The 21,019-nt window shown below is 33.3% G+C and overlaps 1 protein-coding gene across 1 annotated transcript in view; it reads right to left on the reverse strand.

Moving 5' to 3' along the window:
• LOC127712072 (uncharacterized) overlaps nucleotides 1-9,782 on the reverse strand; it is a 53,420-nt gene extending 43,638 nt beyond the window's left edge. Inside the window, exon 1 of the mRNA XM_052218265.1 lies at nucleotides 9,639-9,782. The gene's annotated coding sequence lies outside the window, so the exon portion shown is untranslated. The remainder of the gene's footprint in view (nucleotides 1-9,638) is intronic.
• Nucleotides 9,783-21,019: the final 11,237 nt, after the last annotated feature.

Here is a 21,019-nt window from a genome sequence, read left to right on the forward strand (position 1 = left end):
AATTGAATATTTCTTGCTATTGCGCAATACTGTACAATTGACAATTTCTTGCTATTGCGCAATATTGTGCTATTGGATATTTCTTGCTATTGCGCAATACTGTGCAATTGAAGATTTCTTGCTATTGCGCAATACTGTGCAATTGAAGATTTCTTGCTATTGTGCAATACTGTGCAATTGAAAATTTCTTGCTATTGCACAATACTTGTTATATAATAATTTACACATCCTGTTTGGTGTGTATCTCCTACCATATCATTATTATTTGCTTTTAAATATAAATCAGAAATAACCAACTTAAAATGGAAAATTTTAAAAGAAAAAAAAAAGGAAAAAAAAAAAAAATCCCCCCCCCCCCCCAAATTTTTTGAACCCCCTTATGATTCATCACCCCCAAACTCAATCCCAGCCTTCCCTTTGTGGTATGGTACCTTGCAGTACAATTTCAGAGAGATCCATACACTTGAACACAAGTTATTGTCTGGAAACTAGAAAAATTTGTTTTTTGGCCCCTAATTCCTAAACGTTTAGGGCAATTACCCACAAACTCAAACCCAGCTTTTCCTTTGTGATATGGAACCTTGCAGTACAATTTCAGAGAGATCCATACACTTGAACACAAGTTATTGTCTGGAAACTAGAAAAATGCTTATTTTTGGCCCCTTTTTTGGCCCCCAATTCCTAAACGTTTCAGCAATTACCCCCAAACTCAATTCCAGCTTTCCCTTTGTGATATGGAACCTTGTAGTACAATTTCAGAAAGATCCATACACTTACACACAAATTATTGTCATGAAACTAGAAAAATGCTTGTTTTTTGCCCCTTTTTGGCCCCTAATTCCTAAAATTTTGAGGCAATTACCCCCAAAATTAGTCCCAGCATTCCTTTTGTGATATGGAACCTTGTGGTACAATGTCAGAGATATCCATACACTAACACACAAGTTATGTCTGGAAGTTACAAAAATGCTTATTTTTGGCCCCTTTTTGGCCTTTAATTCCTTTACTGGTGGTACCATAACCCCCAAAATCAATCCCAACCTTCCTTTTGTGGTATTGAACCTTGTGGTAAAATTTCATAGAGATCCATTCACTTAAACTAAAGTTAGAGTGCGAAAACCAATGTGTCTTTGGACGACGACGCCAACCTCATACCAATATATGACCACAAAATTTTTTTTGCGGTCGTATAAAAACAGCAAAATTTCCTTAAAATTACCAATTCAGTGTCAGCAACCCAACAACGGGTTGTCCGATTCATCTGAAAATTTCAGGGCAGATAGATCTTGACCTGATAAACATTTTTGCCCCTGTCAGATTTGCTCTCAATGCTTTGGTTTCAGAGATATACATGTAAGCCATTATCTGCATTTTACCCCTATGTTCTATTTTTAGCCATGGCGGCCATCTTGGTTGGTTGGCAGGGTCACCGGACACATTTTTTAAACTAGATACCCTAATGATGATTGTGGCCAAGTTTGGTTAAATTTGGCCCAGTAGTTTCAGAGGAGAAGATTTTTGTAAAAGTTTACGGACGACGGACGCCAAGTGATGAGAAAAGCTCACTTGGCCCTTTGGGCCAGGTGAGCTAAAAATTAGGTTATTCAATACTGATTACAGAAATGAACGATGTACAAAATGAAGAAATAATTTAATTACTGATACTTTTGATAGTTAAATAAATTTCATGAGAATTTTACAGAATAAGCACTATTTTTAGAGATAAAGAAAAATGCCCCTGAAAATAAATAAATGCAGAAATGAAGAACCCCAATCATGACCCAGATCCTCAGTTATCATAGACCATAGGAGAGTTTGAAAATCCTTGAAAATTAGCTTGAATGGTATTTTGTTTTCACCTGCTATTTAAGAACCAAGTCCAATAGGACAAAAGAATTAATTATTTTATACATTCTTTTTTTTAAAAGTCTTTATTACTAAACAATTGCAGTGTTCTAATTTTGTAAGAGAGTGATAATGATTATCCCTTTCTTTATTGACATACTGGCTCCCCTCATTCATAGCCTTTATAGGAAATATGATTATCAATTAATTTCTTACATTTTTGTACAGTTAACATGTACAATGTAAGGAAAATATAAAAAAAATATAGAGGTTGTATAACTTCCAATGAGACAACTATTCATTAAAACAGACAAAGATCTATGAGAACAATTATAACAAAGACTATTCAGTATTTGTATTATTCAAGTAAACATGACTATAATTTACATAACAAAAGATTATCTAACAAGCTAAGTGTTTTATATTCTTTGTTGATAGCAGGATTAGATTAATGGTAATCAACTTTATTGTTAAAAAATCTATTGATGATTATATACAATATCACAGTTGCCTTAAACTCTAAGCCAAAATTAGGTAATACACGTCTAATTTAGTCTTGTCTGGAATATTGACTTAAAGGTGTTATGTTTTCAACTGATAATCTGAAGTATGAAATATACCCCCCCCCCCCACTCCCAAAAAAAAACAAAAATGAATTATCCCATTTGGATAAGCCTAATGGCATTTGAATAAGTGAAGAAAGCATTTAATGAGGACTAAAAACATAGTTTAAAGTTAAACATCATATTTTTACTTTAAACTGTAAGAAATAAAGAATGCCCAAGGGAGATAAACACATACAATTTCCAACCTAACAAATTATTAATCAAACAAGCATTCTGTGAGTATTGCATGGCAATACTGTACATAGACAGTCCCCTACCGGTTACATATTCATTGTAATGGAACAAAATTCTAACTTGATCTATAACTTGTCAATGTGTAAACTACATAAAAATATCAAGTCAAAATCTTCAAGCATGACGAAAAAACTGTTGAAAACTGATTATTTAAGTGAATTTTCTATGTCCAAAGACTATAACTCTGCACAAAATTATCAGACTGGAACAAAATTCCAACTTGATCTGTAACTTGTCATGATAAAACTGTATGCTAATTATCAAATCAATATCTTCAAGAATGACAAACAAACCTTCCACTAAATTCTTCAAACAATTTACCAAAGAAAAGGAAAAAAATCCAAAATGTCATTTTGTCTTTTAAAAGTCTTTTAAAAAATGACTTATTTCCCTTTGAACAGAAATCTACTAATTAATAAGTATTTCATCAAAAATTTAATTCTAGGGAAAGGGCTTTATCTGAACAAAGAGAAAAGCTAAAATTGTGAAAATTGAACTTGACCTGTAACTTGTCATGATAAATCAATAAACCAAATATCAAATCAATATCTTCAAGCACGAAGAAAAAAGTCTGGAAAACTGACAGATGGACAGACAGACTGACAGACAGACGGACGGAGTGCAAACCTAAAGTCCCCTTCGACTTCGTCGGTAGGGGACTAACAAGCATTCTGTGAGTATTGCCTGGCAATACATAGTCCCCTACCGGTTAAAAATTCATTGTACTGGAACAAAATGCTAACTTGATCTATAACTTGTCATGGTGTAAACTATACAACAAATATCAATTCAATATGTTCAAGCATGACGAAAAAAATTTGGAAAATTTATTATTTAAGTGAAATTTCTAAGTCCAAGGACCATAACTCTGCACAAAATCATCAGACCAGAACAAAATTCGAACCTAATCTGTAACTTGTCATGATAAAACTATATACCAATTATCAAATCAATATCTTCAAGCATGACAAAAAAAAGTGCGGAAAACTGATTATATATATTTGAGTGCATTTTCTAAGTTCAAGGACCATAACTCTGCACAAAATCGTCAGACCCAACTTGATCTGTAACTTGTCATGATAAAGCAATACACCAAATATCAAATCAATATCTTTAAGCACGAAGAAAAAAAGTGTGGACAACTGATATGTCGGACTGACGGATGGACAGACAGACGGACGGAGTGCAAACCTAAAGTCCCCTTAATCTTTGGTAGGGGACTAATAAACTACTGACACAGGGATATGTCTCACCTGTCTGCATAAAATTCAGAAAAATACAATCTGATGGACAGCAACATGGTTTATTAATCCAGTCCCTGGACAATTATCTAGTGGGCATTATGCCGCATATATGATGATATTAATGCAACTTCATACAAAATATTATTGATCTATAACAAGTACATCCTACAATGTATCAAGCTAAATTAAGCAGAAAACTTAACATTGAAAATTGCTAATTAATTCAAAGTCACTGGACCATGACCTAGGGGGCAGGTCGTTGAAATAATCGTCAAACTGATATGCACTGATGGTAATGCAACTTTATATTAAATATTGATATCAAAGATCTATGATATCACAAGAAGTTCCTATCAAACTAACTTAAGCAGAAAACTTAACATTGAAAATTGCTAATTAATTCAAAGTAGATGGACCATGACATAGGGGGCAGGGCCTTGAAATAGTCGTCAAACTGATATGTACTGATAGTAATGCAACTTTGTATTAAATATCAATGATCTTTCACAAGTAGTTCCTATCAAACTTTATATATGATAAATGCATAGACCTTTTACAAGTATCATTCCAAACATTGGCTTGCCATATAATCATCTAGTTTAGCATACCAATATTTATCTAACATGGTATCAAATATCAAGAAAATATTATTTGTAATTTCAGGAACAATGCAATACAGTTTTTTCATATCTGCATCAATTTAAAAGTACACATGTATCCAGCTAACAGGAAGTAATTTAGTTATGGATCTGAAAATGTGTTACACCATATACTTTATAAATCATCAAATTATCTCAATCATTACACATAATTGTTCAATACAGTTGGAAGCTCTAAAGTATTGGAAGGGATATATACACATGTGTGCATGTACATGGGACTTAGGTAATGTTTTAACCTGATGTTATAAGAAGAATATTTACCTTACATGGTATTTATGGTTTACTTTGTGAATTTTTTTTTTAATAAAATGAAGACAAACTGCATTTTCTAACATCTATACACAGGCACTTGTCTCAAAAAAATATTTCCTATTTACCTTAATGTTATATCAAGGTATATAGGAAATTTTTTAATGTTATATTAAGGTATATTTAGGAAATTTTTTTCTGAGACAAGTGCCTGTGCTGGGAAACACAAATAATGCCCCCACAGATGCAAAGTGTTATTTCAAAATCCACAAAGTTGAGCATTGGAGCACATAGGTCTACGGTTCACTGTAGGAGGAGTTATCCGGAAACGATATGCACCTCTTATGCAAGTATATACTCCAAAAATGATAAAGTTCAACTATCTCCCAAAAGAGCAAATATTAATAAAAATCAAAATCCTGACCACATGCACACCTTCAATATATGTACAAACAGCCAACAAAGTGAAAACTTTCTAGCATTCAAACTCTAGGAGGAGTTATCTGGAAAAACTATACACCCATAATGGGACGAACAGAAGAATGGACGGATGGACAGGGGTAAAACAATATGTCCTCCAACTTTCATGTGCAGGGGCATAAAAATTTTCAAAACCAAAAGCACGTCTACATTCACCAATCTCAACAAGTGTAAAGTTGGCAATAATTTTGATCAAGCATACTAGAGCTAGTATACATGTAAAAAGTTGCCTGAAATCTGACAGTTCAAGTCTAAAAACTGTTGAAACACAAATAAAAAAAAAAAAAATATTAAAAGGAGTCTTAGTTGAACCAATGCCAACAATTGAGTAAAACTTCTTGTAAATCAATCACAGCATACTCAAGGTATGGTACAACAAGCGAAAAAATTTACTCAAATCTGTCTATTTAAGTCTAGTAGTACTAGTAACTCTGGAATGACAAACCAGATAATTTCTAAAATAAGGGAGTTTTCTTTTTATCAATCTCAGCAACAGTGTATAAAGTTTTGAGGTAATCAATCCAAGCAAACCAGATTAGTGGTGCAACAAACATGTATGAAAATGTTTTTAACTTTTCATGAAAAAGTCGAAAATAAACTCTGGAATGACAAAAGTGAGAAAATCATGAAAATTGAAATTGAAATTGAAAGGGAGCTTATTTTGATCTATTCTAACCATATATATTACAGTCAGGGGTATTACTTATACAAGTCATTTTTATTTACTTGAAGATGCAAGTTATATTTACTTGTACGAGTAATTTTGTAAGATTTTTATTTTTATTTTCCAAGTTTGAATTTTCTCCCCTTAATCTTCTCTAAAAATTAACTTGTACAAGTAATTTTTTTTTACAACCCCTTAAATTCTCAAGTTTTGTGATGTCAAAACATGACTGAACATTTTTCTAGTTTGCTTATTAATTTCTAAGTAGAGTTCAACATTTTATCTCAAGAACTAAGCAAAGAAATCTATTGCGCAAAGATGTTAAGTAACTGTGCAAGGCCTTCAAAAATTGCTCCCTGGAGGCTTGTACATGAGTAGCATTTTGAAAATAACAGACAAATGAGATTTTTATTGTCCATGAAATTATACTTTTATGAATAGTAAAGACAACTATTAATGACACACAATTAAAAACTCTATTAAAGCAATGTAGTCAAGAGAAATTCAAGAGTAGAAGAAATTAAGACCTTTTTAATTATTTAAGTAAAAAATATCTGAATGTTTAAGGGATGTAACTCCACCTTCAAAACAATTTACCTGTATCAGTAAATAAAAAACACTTGTACAAGTATTATCCCTGACTGTATGATAAAATTACAGCCAATAGTATCATATAAACTAAAATTAAAGTTAACTTATTGTACAACATATGAGAAAGTGTCCAATTTTCCACGATAAATCGATTGATTGTTGGTGTTAATTGCCCCTTTCAGCAATATTGGCTATTTCCTGGCGGTCAGTTTTCATTGGTGAAGGAAGCCAGAGTCCCCAGAGAAAACCACCAACCTTTGTCAGGAAAATCCTAGTCAATTAAGTTAGAATCAAACGCACCTGTTAGAGTGAGGTACGAACTCACAACCTCAATGTTGACAGGCTAGTGATCATGGTGATACAATACAGTAGTTGAACTACTAAGACTATGAGGCCCCAAATTTTCCATGAATAAAGCCCCATATCCTATGGAATAACAATATTTGAAATTGTTAAAATCAAAACTGAGCTTTCTGTCGTCAATCGTAATGTTGTGTTAAAATTTCCAGAGTATGATAAGAGTACATTTGAGATATCATACCAAGTGTTGACAAACAGATGGATGGACACACAGACTACAGCAGGCTTTCCGAAATTCACCAAAGGACTGTACAACATTTGGTCCGATACACAGCAATGATACATCTGACAGACCAAAAATGTGCTATAAAAATCAGGAAAAATTACTGGTTTCCTGTTGCCAGTTCTGATTAATGCTCTGAATCAGGTATTTAGGGCATGCTCAGTAGAAATAAACACAAAATCTTAAGGTTTTCAAAGAACTGTTGTTTTCTACATGATAAACTGCAAATTCCAAAAAATAAAAAAGCTAGCCAGTACAAAATCTATGTTCAAATACACATCTGGTTTAGTCAAATTGGTACTGTTTATGACATTGCACTGGTAAGTTGTGAATATTTGTCTAATAAGCACAATAATGTTGGATTGTTCAACAGTCTGGCACAATTTGGGCAGCCTGTAGTATACATGGTATATGATACAGTGCATAATGCATTCCTTCTAAGACAAACATATAAAATGACAATAAATTGCTAAGACTCATTTGAAGATCATAAGCCAATTTATGAATGAGTTACACTGGTTGACCCCAAGGTCAACTCTCAAAATTATGTTACTGAATAATCGACTATGATGTAATAACTTGTAAGCATTATGACATTGCATTTTATGTATGGGAAAATACAAGAATTTGAAAGTCTTCTATGGCAGTGAAAACAAAATGTTGATACTTGAAGATAAAGGTAATTTCTACCTTCCCAGAGGTCCCAAAAATATGCCTGACCACCAGACGTTTCAGGCAAATTTGGTTTGGTCAGACAAGAATGGCTAATTGCTTTTTTTTTCTTTCCAATTTATCTAACCGCCTTGTTGGTCTTGTGCTTGCCTCAAGTGGGAAAGGTTGTGGAATTTAGGAGCAAGACCAAAGAGTGGTGGACTCAGCGTCTTAATAATGAAAATGCGTCCTTGTAGGTTGTCATGTCTTTCTGTTGACTGTTACCTTGTGAACAAGCATGTTAAAAAATCCAGTTCCGCATGTCGGTCTAGTACAAAGCAGGGTCTATATTCATATCACATTGTAATGTTCTCATGAATATACATTTCATTTGCAGCTGGACTTTAACCCTCTTGCTGCTGGAGGGACACAAATGTCCATATGTTTAATTTATGTAAGCACTTGTACATTACTGTACTTCTTTCAAATAAAACATCGAAGATTAAACAGTGTAATATTTTTCTTTATTAAAAGGGTCTTTAATATAACATCATATGTGAATGATGTCATAGTTTGGCATGAGACATTACAGACTTCCAACTACCGTATTTCAGGAAAACGAAATGCAACCGTATTAATAAGCGGCATCAAGTTAAACAGCCATCCATCATATCAATAGATTTATGTGATCTTCACATGTCTGGGAAATTATATTTTGGTCCGGCAATATTTTTCACTTGCCTAACCAGATATCCGAGACAAAATTCAAACTTTCAAGAAGACTGCTCTCCTCATGGACCTGAATTATTGATGTCGCACAACAATCACTTTTCCTTTGTGGTGTCAGACATTTTCTATTTTGGCATCACTTACGGGAACTTTTGTAATGTCAAGTAATGGCAGATAAATAGTGATAAGGTGTATGACAAACGCTCCAAATTGGTATATTCAATCACTACAGAAGACTTTAGAATTTGTGCATTTTCTGGAAATTTCCTATATCACAATGCTTATGTTATGTCACAGCAAGAACGGATTGTTTCATTATGTCTTTCACGCTGATTGACCCCTGGTCAACCTGCGTAATTCTTTTATAAAAAGCAACTGGAGATTGGTGTAATACATTAAGGTTTCATTAAAATATCCTAAATGTGAATGAAATATTTTCCACTGGACATTAGCAACAACAATCAATTCAATAATTGTTTCATTATTTTGGATTCTGTGACATTTGACCTGTGGTCATCAATCTATAATAATAAATCTTATGCGGCACTAAAACTTTCTTCATCTTTCGTAACAAATTGTTTTAATGCGAGAAGTAATCTATTGCAATAGATTTTCATCATACATGTATTTTATATTCACATAATTGTTTGCATTTTACTATAACATGTTTATCCATTATTGTAAATGCGTTAGTGCCAATAAAATGTTGTCTAAAATGTCTTTAAATTGTGACGTCACTCGTCAGACATTTCCGCATGTGACGTAAAACTTTTATGTCTTGTACAATGGCGTGCATATAGTCAAACAGAAAGAAATCAATTTCGTCTGAAAAAGGCTATAAATGTATAAGATTATTTAATTCATTGTTCAAATATTAAAAAAAAATAAAATAAATTGATTAATTGCCGCGTGACTTCCTCCTACTTAACAATGTCGGAACGATGAGTCGACAGACATAAAAATCAATAAATGATGACTAACTTATAATCACCGGAGGCATACAATGTGTGCTGATGACGAAACTACTTTCTTTTCAATGTTTTTGTTTTTCATATAAAAATTTCATATGTAAATCCTCACCTGGTATTTTACGCTATTTCCCAAAACTTGTTTATGTATAAAATTGTGACACTCTATCATGCTTCCACAAATAAACAAAACCGCGCACGCTGAACGGAAGAACCTAGTTTATATATGGAGTCTTCATCACGTGGTTATCAGCGCCTCCTATATGTATGTAGCAGACGTTCTAGAATGTTATATATGCTAATGAGACGGTGCACTGCGGCGTGACGTACACTGTATGTGTATCATGTGATCACTGTAAAAACAGAGATAATGCGGACATTTAAAGTGACACGTCTTAACACGATTAGAAGATCAAAAATAGAGGAAGAATTTGTACATTGTTTGAAGGGATTATTAGTGTGATTTGCGCATTGATGTCTTGGGGAAAAGAAATATAATGGAAGTGTAGGGCTATATGGGAATGATTCCAGTCAAGTGATCGATCTATATCCCTGCTACTGATGTAGAATCAAAACAAGGAAAGTACACGTAAAGTACTTTCGATATTGATTTATCATGGACATCTGTTGTAAATAACAACACGTCTTGTTTAGTCAATACAGCGGAGTATTATGTGAATTTATGATGTTTTGTTTATGTGTCTTGTAATAAAACGAATGGATTTTGTGATTAATATTTGAAGTCTCTTTTCGATTCTTTTTGATCTATTTTATTAAATGGAAAATTAAAATTCAACAGCATTGAAGGTAGGAAAAAGTTAAATCACAAAAATACTGAACTCCGAGGAAAATTCGAAGCGGAAAGTCCCTAATCAAATGGCAAAATCAAAAGCACAAATACATCAAACGAATGGACAACAACTGTCATACTCCTGACTTGGTACAGGCATTTTCTTATGTAGAATATGGTGGATTGAACCTGGTTTTATAGCGCTTAACCTCTCACTTGTATGACAGTCGCATCAAATTCCATTAAGCAAACAAAAAAGAACATATACCAGATGTAACGTTAACAAAGTTTATAGAGCGTTTTACCTGATTTTTTCTTCAAAGATAACATCGTTTTACCGTGACCGCCAGGTGTTACACAAAAACTTATTTTCTTAACAAATAATAATGTTATAAGGATATCGATAAATCAATACGGTGGGTGATATACCAAAGACGGGGTTATTATTATAAAGGAATTTAAAAGAGTATACATGTATATTTGCAAGTTCCTGACCGAAAGCAGCATAAACATGATAAACCTAAACAAAATTCCCTCTGATTCTGACCAACAACTATCTTTTGTATCAGACAAAAGTGTTTCACAAAATCAGATTTTATTGCATCCCTTCCTTTTTTCTTTCTTTAAAAATCAGACAACAGAAAAGAATTAAGTTAAATGAGGTTTCCATCGATCGATCGTCTTTCAATGTATTTGACAAAATCTCTTGGAATTTTGGGTCGTCAATGGATTATGCTCTGCAACTTCATACTTTATGTGACCTTTTTAAAAAAAAATTATTCAAGCGTCACTGATGAGTCGTTTGTAGACGAAACGCGAAAATTTTAAACCTGGTATCTATAATGAGAATTTTTACATATTTTTTTAACAATTCAATGCTTTAATACTTAAATTAAAACTAAAACTTTGCTACAGTTAACATCATGAACTTAGAGTTAAGCCAAATTAATTACAAAAAAATTTACATTTTGGGAGCTTAAAATACTTCTGAGTTACTTAACTTGATCACCGTTAAACGAATTAATAACGATGTTTTTCGTGAAAGTAAATGAGAACTGAAATAACTCGTATAAACAGACCACACTTTTACCAAAGCGTAAACTCACATCAAACCCGAAGTTATGTTGTGTAGATGATAAATCAAATTATCTTGTATTATTAACAAAGAAACCTGTTTGCAGACGACATCCACGTTGCCTTAAGGTATATAGTCACGTGATCATCTAATTGTAATATAAAATGTACACTTTTCCTCCATACGTCAGACTACAATTACCTTGACCTGATCAACTGATCATCTCATGATCACGCAAACACATCATGTCCGCAGCAAATATAAGTTTTAAAAAATGCAGTGACGTATTTAGAATTTTTATGGTTACCTATTGATTCATGAAATCAAGTGAGGAGATATACAAATAAATCGACTTCTATTAAATAGTCATAAAGTACACGTACACAATTTTAAACCAGGCACACAAGATGAGTTTATTTACGACTGATAGTAGTTGCATGATAAGCTTTGGATCAGAGCTCACGAAAAAAATGATTTGCAAGCCCGAAAGTTTGTTATAAAAGTATATGATTTATATCGGTTGTGGTCGTCTCCTTATAGGAATTGTTTTTGCTGGCATGGGTCGTAGATTTGTGATTAATTGTGGATCGAAAATAGGGTTATAGTCATTCATTGTGTCGACATACTGGTAAAAGAGAGACGAACGATATCAAAGGGACATCCAAACTCATAAATCGGTAATGCCATGGCAAAAATTGAAAAACGACGAAAAGGCAAACAACAGTACACTAATCAACTTAGAAAACTAAAGACAGAGTAACATGAACCCTACCAAAACCAGGGGTGATCTCAGATACTCCGAAAGGATAATCAAATCCTGCTCCACATGTGGCACCCGTCGTGCTGCTCATGTAAGTACATAGTAGGTCACATTCGAGGAAAAGAGGACGGGATTGTGATTACGACAATTGGAATATATCCGTCGTCATCTGTAAAACAGATATTCCATAACGGTCTAACTTGTGTGCTAAACATTCACAAAAGAAGCGGAACACCTACGTTGCTTTCAAACACGGTATTGCTACGAGACGAGTTTCGTAGTAAAAATGTAAAACAAAAGGTTTATTCAGATTTCTAGCTCACTAGGGATCAAAAGTTTGTTATTTTTGTCTCCGCCGGGAATCACGATGATTAGGAACAGAGGAAAAGTACCTCGAACTTTTAATTAGGAATAATTAATATTTTCAAGATAATGAGCTAAGCATTGACTACGTGAAAATAATAACCATAGTGTAATTCAAACGAGGCTAATATTTTCGCATATACCATGCTCAACACTACTTTATAATTGTCATCTTATGCTGAATGTCAATTGTTAATCAAAGCAGTAAAAAAAAATTCAAAATATTCAATATTTGATATATAGTATGAAATCAGGGAGCAAGTCTTAAAACTTGTTAAAAGCACAGGCAGTTGTCATTATTTTTTTTTTCACCTATTAACTTTAATATACAAGGTACCTAACTCGTATTTTTGAGAAATGACACCAGTCGCGAACTTCCGTTATATTTCGATTCCGCTGTTGTCTATCTCACTGAAACTTGTTATGTCGTAAATCTACATTAAATTATTAACAAAATGATGTATTCCGTTGTCGGAATCATTCGAAGCAGTCCTACAAAGTAGGTAATCGGTAACATATTTAGACTTCTCACAGCCAAATGGCAAAGTGAACGATTAATTATAAAGTCTTTCCCAAAAACCTGTCAATTTTTCTCTGAATAGAACTTATCATCTAGGTAGTTAATTTGTAAAAGATATCATTTCTCAGAAATACGAGTTAGATACCTTGTGTTAACCTAATATATAGAGGAGACGAAAATCACATTTTATTATTTAGTTAACCATATATATTAAAGTATATAGCTAAAAAAATCAAAGACAACTGCTTGTTGTTAAAAGACATCATACGAAATTTCTACTTCAAACAGCCACAGCGGTTAAGATTAAACTTCGGATTGTACTGAAATTATTCCTTTCATAAATCGTTTTGAAGATTGCGCTGAACTCCACCTTCTCACGTGATCATACAATTGACTGATGAGACGAACGAATACCATTGACAACAGCTGAATTGACTTTCAAGTACTAAAGGAACGCTTTGCCCGGGCACTTCCAATCTTTCTTGCATATGGATAAATAGATAATAAGATACGTAAAGAAAAATACAATCGATCAATGGTCACCTTCCGGGGCACAAGCGTTCGCCTTCAGTTTTTGGTTGGGCTCATGTCGTTTTTTGTTTTGTGTCTTTTAATGTTTGACTTTTTATAATTGTAATTTTTGCCATAATCTTTTTCTGTCCTGTATGTATATGTATGTTTACATAAATGGACGCCTGTTCCATTTTAAAAATGAAAAACAAAACATTCCCCAATATAAACATCATTATTAAACTTTATATTGATTAATTGAACAAATAAGATTATATTTCTTAATTGTAATTCAAAATCTGTACTATCTGTACTCTCTTTTTGATCGAATATAATCTGAATATTTTGCCTTGTTCTGTTAATTTCAACAGTGTCCATTTTCGTTGATACCAATCGTTATTTCGTCTAAATCTATTCTAAACGAACTTTGGCATTCGTGGAGCAGGAACTACTTACACTTCAAGACCACCCAACAATTAGCATTCAATCAATAAGGTCTCGAAATACAAGTATTTCATCTAAGAAATTTTTAAATTGCAAGCGATTGCAATACCATCTCAAGTAGAACAAGTGTGATATGCCTATATCGATAGCATCGCAATATTGTTTACTTAATTGTTGTTACTCCATCAAAACGTTTATGCACTTGTTTTTTTATTTCTCAAGATTTTGACGTCATTTGGCATTCCCATTTCTCACTACCGATGTCTTAGCTTATTAATGGGTGACTTTATTATGGAAAAAGAAAAAAAGTTACAACATATTCAAGTAAATGCTTGAGCAACAGAAATCCAACAATAGAGAATGAACCCAGGTTGGCAGGTGGTGTTGGAGTGCAAGAAGTTCCTGCTCCACGAATGGATTCCGTCGTGTAACTAATGACAAGTAAAAATCCAGTGATAAGTTGAATAAAGTTAAAGAAATAAACGTGGAAAGTAGGAGGTAAATGTATAGGTGAACTTAGTTACGGTAGTTGCTAAAAACTTTCGAAAAAAAGACTTCACGTTTACCGATAACAGCTCTTGGGCCAGTACTTCGATCTACGATCGAAATACTGAGAAAAGGGTAACGTATCGGCGTAGAAACATATACTGCAATGCAGGCGCTGTTTAAATGCTGCTATATATAGATAAAAGCAATGGGGGATTGTTGCAGTCAACACAGTCATGAAACTTCTTATTATTCAGTAAAAGGTTATTAACAGTATGGCGCATACGCATAAAGAAACGGATAGACGAGATGCGTGTTTATTTGGTGCCAATAGGAATACAAACCGATTGACGATTAACTTGCCCACCAAGTTAAACAAATAGATGTCAATAAACAATGCAAACAGATTGATGATGTCATTTCCAGGAAGCTTTTTTAGTTGAATTTGAAATATTTTTAACTGGATTATTTGTCTCCTCCTTAAACAAAATATTGTTATTGAGTACATTGGCAGTTCTATTTTACGAAACAATGAACGAATAATTCTTTAAATCTATTTTTAAGGTGGATCATCACTATATATTTCCTCAGATAGAATTTTCTGATACTTTGCCAAAATGTAGAATTTTGAAATAAAATATGAGAAGAAAGGTTATATAATATGCTTTAAGAAAATAAAACGAAATATGGAGTCGCCGAACTTGTTTTCATGCTACAAGTAAAAAATGAAATTTCATAAACATTCCTTATGAAATTTTACTATAAGAGTGTCTCCCCTTATACGACTTAGTTGAACAATAGACTATTTTCATATTACCGACTTTTGATTCCGGATTATATAATTTTTCGATAGGTTACCTACTCTATGGTAGGACATTCCGGTACTCTGTCAACTAAGAGCAACCAAAAAAGTAAAATTAAATATATAATCGGTGCAATTTTCGGGGGGAAAGTTAACTGTTTTCTGATGATTTTGTTGTGTATAGAAAACATAAAACAATTAATTTCCCCTCCAAATTGTACCGATTATAAGCTTGATTTTACTTTTTAAAGTTGCTCTTACTTGACCGAGTACCAGGATGTCCTACTACAGAAAAGGTTACCTGTCGAAAAAATATAAACTCGGGAGACAAAAAGCGGTAACATGAAAGTAGTCTAATTGAATGGTACAAAACAAATAGTTGGTATTTGTTAAAATAGTCTAAATAATGCAATAAATCACTTATTTTTCTTTATTTATATAAACAGTTTTGCACATTAGTTGCCAATATGTCTCAAAACTTGCATATTTAAGCAAAGAGCTAGACCAATTGTGTACTGCTCTTTAACAATCCAAGATGGCGGTATACAGTTAATTTACCTTAAGTTATCAATGTGAATGTAACAGGCGTTAAGCTGGTTAAGGATGGAGAAGTCAGACGATTTCATACAAATGCTTGAAAACAGAGATTTTTTTTAATCAACATTTGATTCACTCTATCCCTTGAAAAGGAATTTCCAAAGAAGCCCTGAAGCCTAGATTTCTTGCTGATATAATAGATGTTAGTAATTTAGAATGTTGTGCTTTTGGTACACATAGCAAAGACTTTATTTGAAAGTACATTAATGACATTTGGGTATTCAGTAAAGTGAGGTAAAATTAAGATTCGCATCTTCGGTGAATTTTTAAGGAACACATGCAATGTACATGATATCGCAAACTCAGATACTAAAGAGTTTCTCTTAAATGATTGTCGATGGGTACATGCTGGACTCTAAAGATAATTGTTAACCAAATTTAGTTATCACGCAATGTACATACTATTATTTACACATTGAAGCAATGTACTGGCTTGCCCTAATAAATTTAACAAGTTGATATGTTGTCGTCAGTTGTCAGTTTATTTTCGACTTATGAGTTTTAATGTCCATTTGGTATCTTTCGCCTCTCTTTTGACTGAATCAAAAACAAGACTACCACGTGTTTAAAAGTAATAATTATAATTACAACAGATGTGATAAAATAGGTGTCTGGTAAACTAGTTCATTATTTCATATTGTGTACGAATGAGAGATATAAATATTTAAATAAAAAATTTATATGAATTATATTCAAATTAATTGAGTCAAAAACGAAAATTCTACAGTTCAAATTTAAAGATATATGTATCAACAACTTTGTTAAAAACATCTTCTAATCCAAATTAACGGAGTTCAAACAATATACTGTTTATAATCAAAGCAAACGTACTTGGCGGTGATTTGTTTCAATATGTCTGGAAATTATCATTGCGTGCATCCATTTGCAATCGAAAACTTTTCTAAAAGACAGAGAGAATACTAGGAATACTAAACAATGACGTCTAGATATAATTCTGGAATATATGATTGATCGTTAATAAGATAATAGGCTTGAAAAATAAAGTGGATATGAAACAGTACACTCCCCGTGTGATATCTATCTGATATCATTCCATAAATAAAACATAATTGAATATGTAACGATAGTAAATTCATAGTAACAATATTTACACAGAATTATATACAAGACTGCCTTGTTGATGAATTAAGAAATTACCTAAAATCTAATATTCCAACTCCCTCAAGCAAAATTGGCCATACAAAAATTTGGATATTCTTTTTAGGTCCCTTTTTATCATAAAGCTAACGTTTCTAATACATTTTTTCGATTCCTTACTTTAAAAGTTTGGTTTTAGATTCCCTGATGAAGATGAATCCAGAAAAGAGCTTCGGACATACGAAATTTGTGAAGTGTTTTTCATTTACAATCAATTGGTCGATAGCTTTGCTTTTGGACTGTGCTTCAGTTGTGGCATGATTTATAAAATTCCCCGGTGATAAACTAAGAAACTATTTAGAAACTAAGGTTCGAACTCCCTAAGGCAATGTTAATTGACATTTGGTGAGATTAGCTATTCTTTTTATGTCCCTTTGGTCATATAGTTCCAAACTTTTCTATGTGTCTTTTACATTCTTGGCTTTCAAATGGTTAGGTTTGAGCGTTCCTCATGAAGATGCATTAAGAAAAGCGCTTCGGACGTACAAAAGTTATGTAGTGTTTTTGTTGTTGTCCAACAGAACAATCATAATTATCCACGGTTAGTCATGTGTAGATGGTTGGTCTTCCATTTACGATTGCTCGTACTTTTGCATTCTGGACGTGATCGTCAGTTTTTTAAACGAATTTGCAATTCCCAAGGGCCACTTGTAGGAGAAGGTTTTGTCCTTTAATAGAACTACGAATCCTTCGACCATATCGCGGCAATCCTCGGACCATTTCCGTCGTTGATGTGGTATTTCTTCCAACAATGGGAGCAGAAAACAGTGACCAGAGTATATACACCTTTCCATTCGGCAATACATAGGTCACATTTGTTGAAATTTCCGAACTGATATGAAGTAAAGATGTAATCGGTCGTTCGCCTTAATACCATAGTTTGAGTTAAGAATAACGGATTCTCTTGATATGTTGATACCAGTACCAAAGGTCTGGAGTTCATTATTGCTGAAACTATCACCGTGAACGTGTTCAGCACGTCATGTTTTAATTCAGATCCTTTCAGTGGCGTTTACCAGCATAAAGTGAAGTATTCTCCTGGCGAACTTGATGAACTTGATGTTTGATCTTGTTATGATAGTATCGGATTAATAGTTTTGCTATATGAAGGGGTACGGATACGGTCCATGTTTTTTTTCCTGCAAGACTCAAGTGGTATTGACAATACGTTCTTCTACTTCTACATGTTCCAGAAGTGCTCTCGTGAGTCCAAAAACAGATTGAGAAAACAAAATGAAAACAACACTTTATAAATTTCATGTGATCGAAGCGCTTTTCTAGATTTACCATCAGGAATTCTTAAAGCCGAATATTTGAAAACAAGGATGTATAAGAACCGCAACAGTTGAAGAGCTATATGACCAAAAAGGACATAAAAAAGGCCAAATCCATCTAAGGTCAACTTTGCCTAATGCTAGTTATCGGGCTTCGGTTTGGAATTCGTTCATTTTGTTGAATGCAATCTATTTCTCCTAAGACATCAATACACAAGCGCTGTCCAATACCTTTACGCTCAAGAATGGCATGCGTCTCCGCAACATTGTCGATTGTTGATTGAACGAATTTCCCAGTCGTCTTGTGGATCAACGAGTTTATGTTGGTTTTCTGAAGTTTCAGAGGTAATAAGTTTTCTTCTAGAGAAATTGATTGCTTATTTATACAATTAGGTCTCTTCTTCTACTACTTTTCCCATTCTCAATTGTTGGAGATAAGGAAATATGGGTGGCTGTTCCGGGCAAGCAAGATTGAGAGCTGGTAGGTGGTTACAACCTTAGGATGTGTTGTGAGGATGCATGGTATTTACTCCCACACTTTTGATAGCTGATGCATAAAAAATTATAACCCAAGAATACCGAACTCCAAGGTAAAGCTAAAAAAGGGGGATGTCCACAAAAAAACTAACAAAATCAAACGTTAGACAATATCAACCGACAGAATGAATGGAAAACAACTGCCATATATTCCTGATTTAGTACAGGCATTTTCCGAATAAAATGATGGGTAAATCCTGGTTTTATAGCTAGCTCAACCTTTCACTTGTATGTCAGTTGTTTGTAGTTCCATTATATTGACAAAATTGGTTAGTGTGACGATAATTGGGACCCAGCAGCCAAAACTGAGTAAACATACATAACAACTGACTAAAATATTCAAACAAACATACAAATAATTCTGACAAAGACACCAACAAAAAAGTTATTGTAGTTGAAAGTATATCTGACAAAGTCGCCTACAAAAAAGTGTTTGTAGTTGATGGTACATACAGTATATAAAGCGTAATGTCGCACCAGTATACACTTTCCCGATATTCCCGAATTACGTGAAATATAAATACAAGGGTAAATAAAATGAATTCAACACTGTAAAAACCTTTTGCTTTGCATCACTACTTTTGTATTCGGTTGATTCACAACTTTTAGCGAACGTTGCTTTCTTTTATTTATTGACATATTACTGACACAGAACAAAAAGATTTGGTTGTTGGTTTAAATCTAGAGGTTGCTGTTCAAATTCCGTCTTATGGACGTTGTAGTAGCCTTAAACTATTATGTTGAAAATCTTGCCTTCGCACTCATGCCTATAAATTTTAGCGCAAAATTACGATATACCACCTAATGTCCTCATTATTGGTTACATATTGGATATCAGTTAGTTAATGACGTTATGTGTCTCTAAGAAAATAGTCATGAAGTAAAATGTAGAATAAGTTATCCATTTAGTGGTTATTTGCAGAATTTCCCGGTTGTCAATGTTTATATGAGTACGTTAAGAGATGAAGCAGACCTAAATGCATATGTAGTATCTTTTGTGTTCTGAGAAACAAAACTGAATTATTTAGTTAGTCATGTTAACAGACATCAACTATGTACAAAATTGATGGTATAGGTAGTTTATTTGAAGCCTGGTTAATGTGATAAACGTTTTCGATTCTGCTCCTCCACGTTAACGTAGATATGGTCATCGTTATTATACATCACCTACTCTTCATGATATTTCCATTTAAAACCTTTATACAGATGCCGTTGGGTATTCAACGCATCCGCATGAAGCTATCTTCACTAAACCCTTTCGAAACCATCTTCTTACAACTTATGCCTGAAAACCACGGTTTCAAATCCCCATTCAAATCAATACAATCTTACAGCTAGCACCTCGGATATAGTATGTCACAGATTTTCAGACCGGTAGGATATTCGAAAAGATGTAACGGGAGAAACGATCCAACAAAGGGCTAGATGCCATCAACTTCGGCATTATTCTTCAACAATTCAATCGAGAATGCTTTCCTAATTTAAAGATCACTCCCTACATATCTTATACCTTATACGATTGCAACTAAAATTTTCAGTCATAAACACGTGCTGCGTGATCTCAATATTGACGACTAAACCTCCTAATTGCAAGTCTGTAAGTTCCCCATTCATATGTGATCCGGCTGGCCACGTTATCACTGGTGACCTGAGAATGTCAATAACACTTCTCTGATAAATTTGATAACCAGAGGATCTAATTATTGTGAGCCTAAATCCATAATTTGGAAACACATCTTTAACATAAAAATTCGTAAGGGTTCCGCGGAACCCAGTGTCTCGCCTACTTTTTCTGTTAATCGCAGGCTCAACAAAAAAGAGGAAGTAAATCAATAAAAATATTCCTCTTGATACTATCTTTTGATTGTAAAAAGCTTCTGTCCAAGTTTGGTAAAAATCCAGGATAGTTTATGAATCTAATAAATGTTTAAAAACTTTAACTGCAGACTGAATGTAATGTTAACTGGAAGAAAACAAAATTTCCTTCTAGATACTAGCATTTGATCATAAACAAGCTTCTGTCCAAGTTTGGTACAAATCCAAAATAGTATAAGAAAGTTATTAAAATCTTAAAAACTTTAACCACAGAGTGAATGTGTTGTTTCCTGGCAGAAAATCTAAGTCCATTTAAAAGTAAAATACAGAAAAAATGGATTTATTTTTTTACAAAATTTCCT

Source organism: Mytilus californianus, unplaced genomic scaffold, assembly GCF_021869535.1.
Source record: "Mytilus californianus isolate M0D057914Y unplaced genomic scaffold, xbMytCali1.0.p SCAF_8, whole genome shotgun sequence".
Lineage (NCBI taxonomy): Eukaryota > Metazoa > Mollusca > Bivalvia > Mytilida > Mytilidae > Mytilus > Mytilus californianus.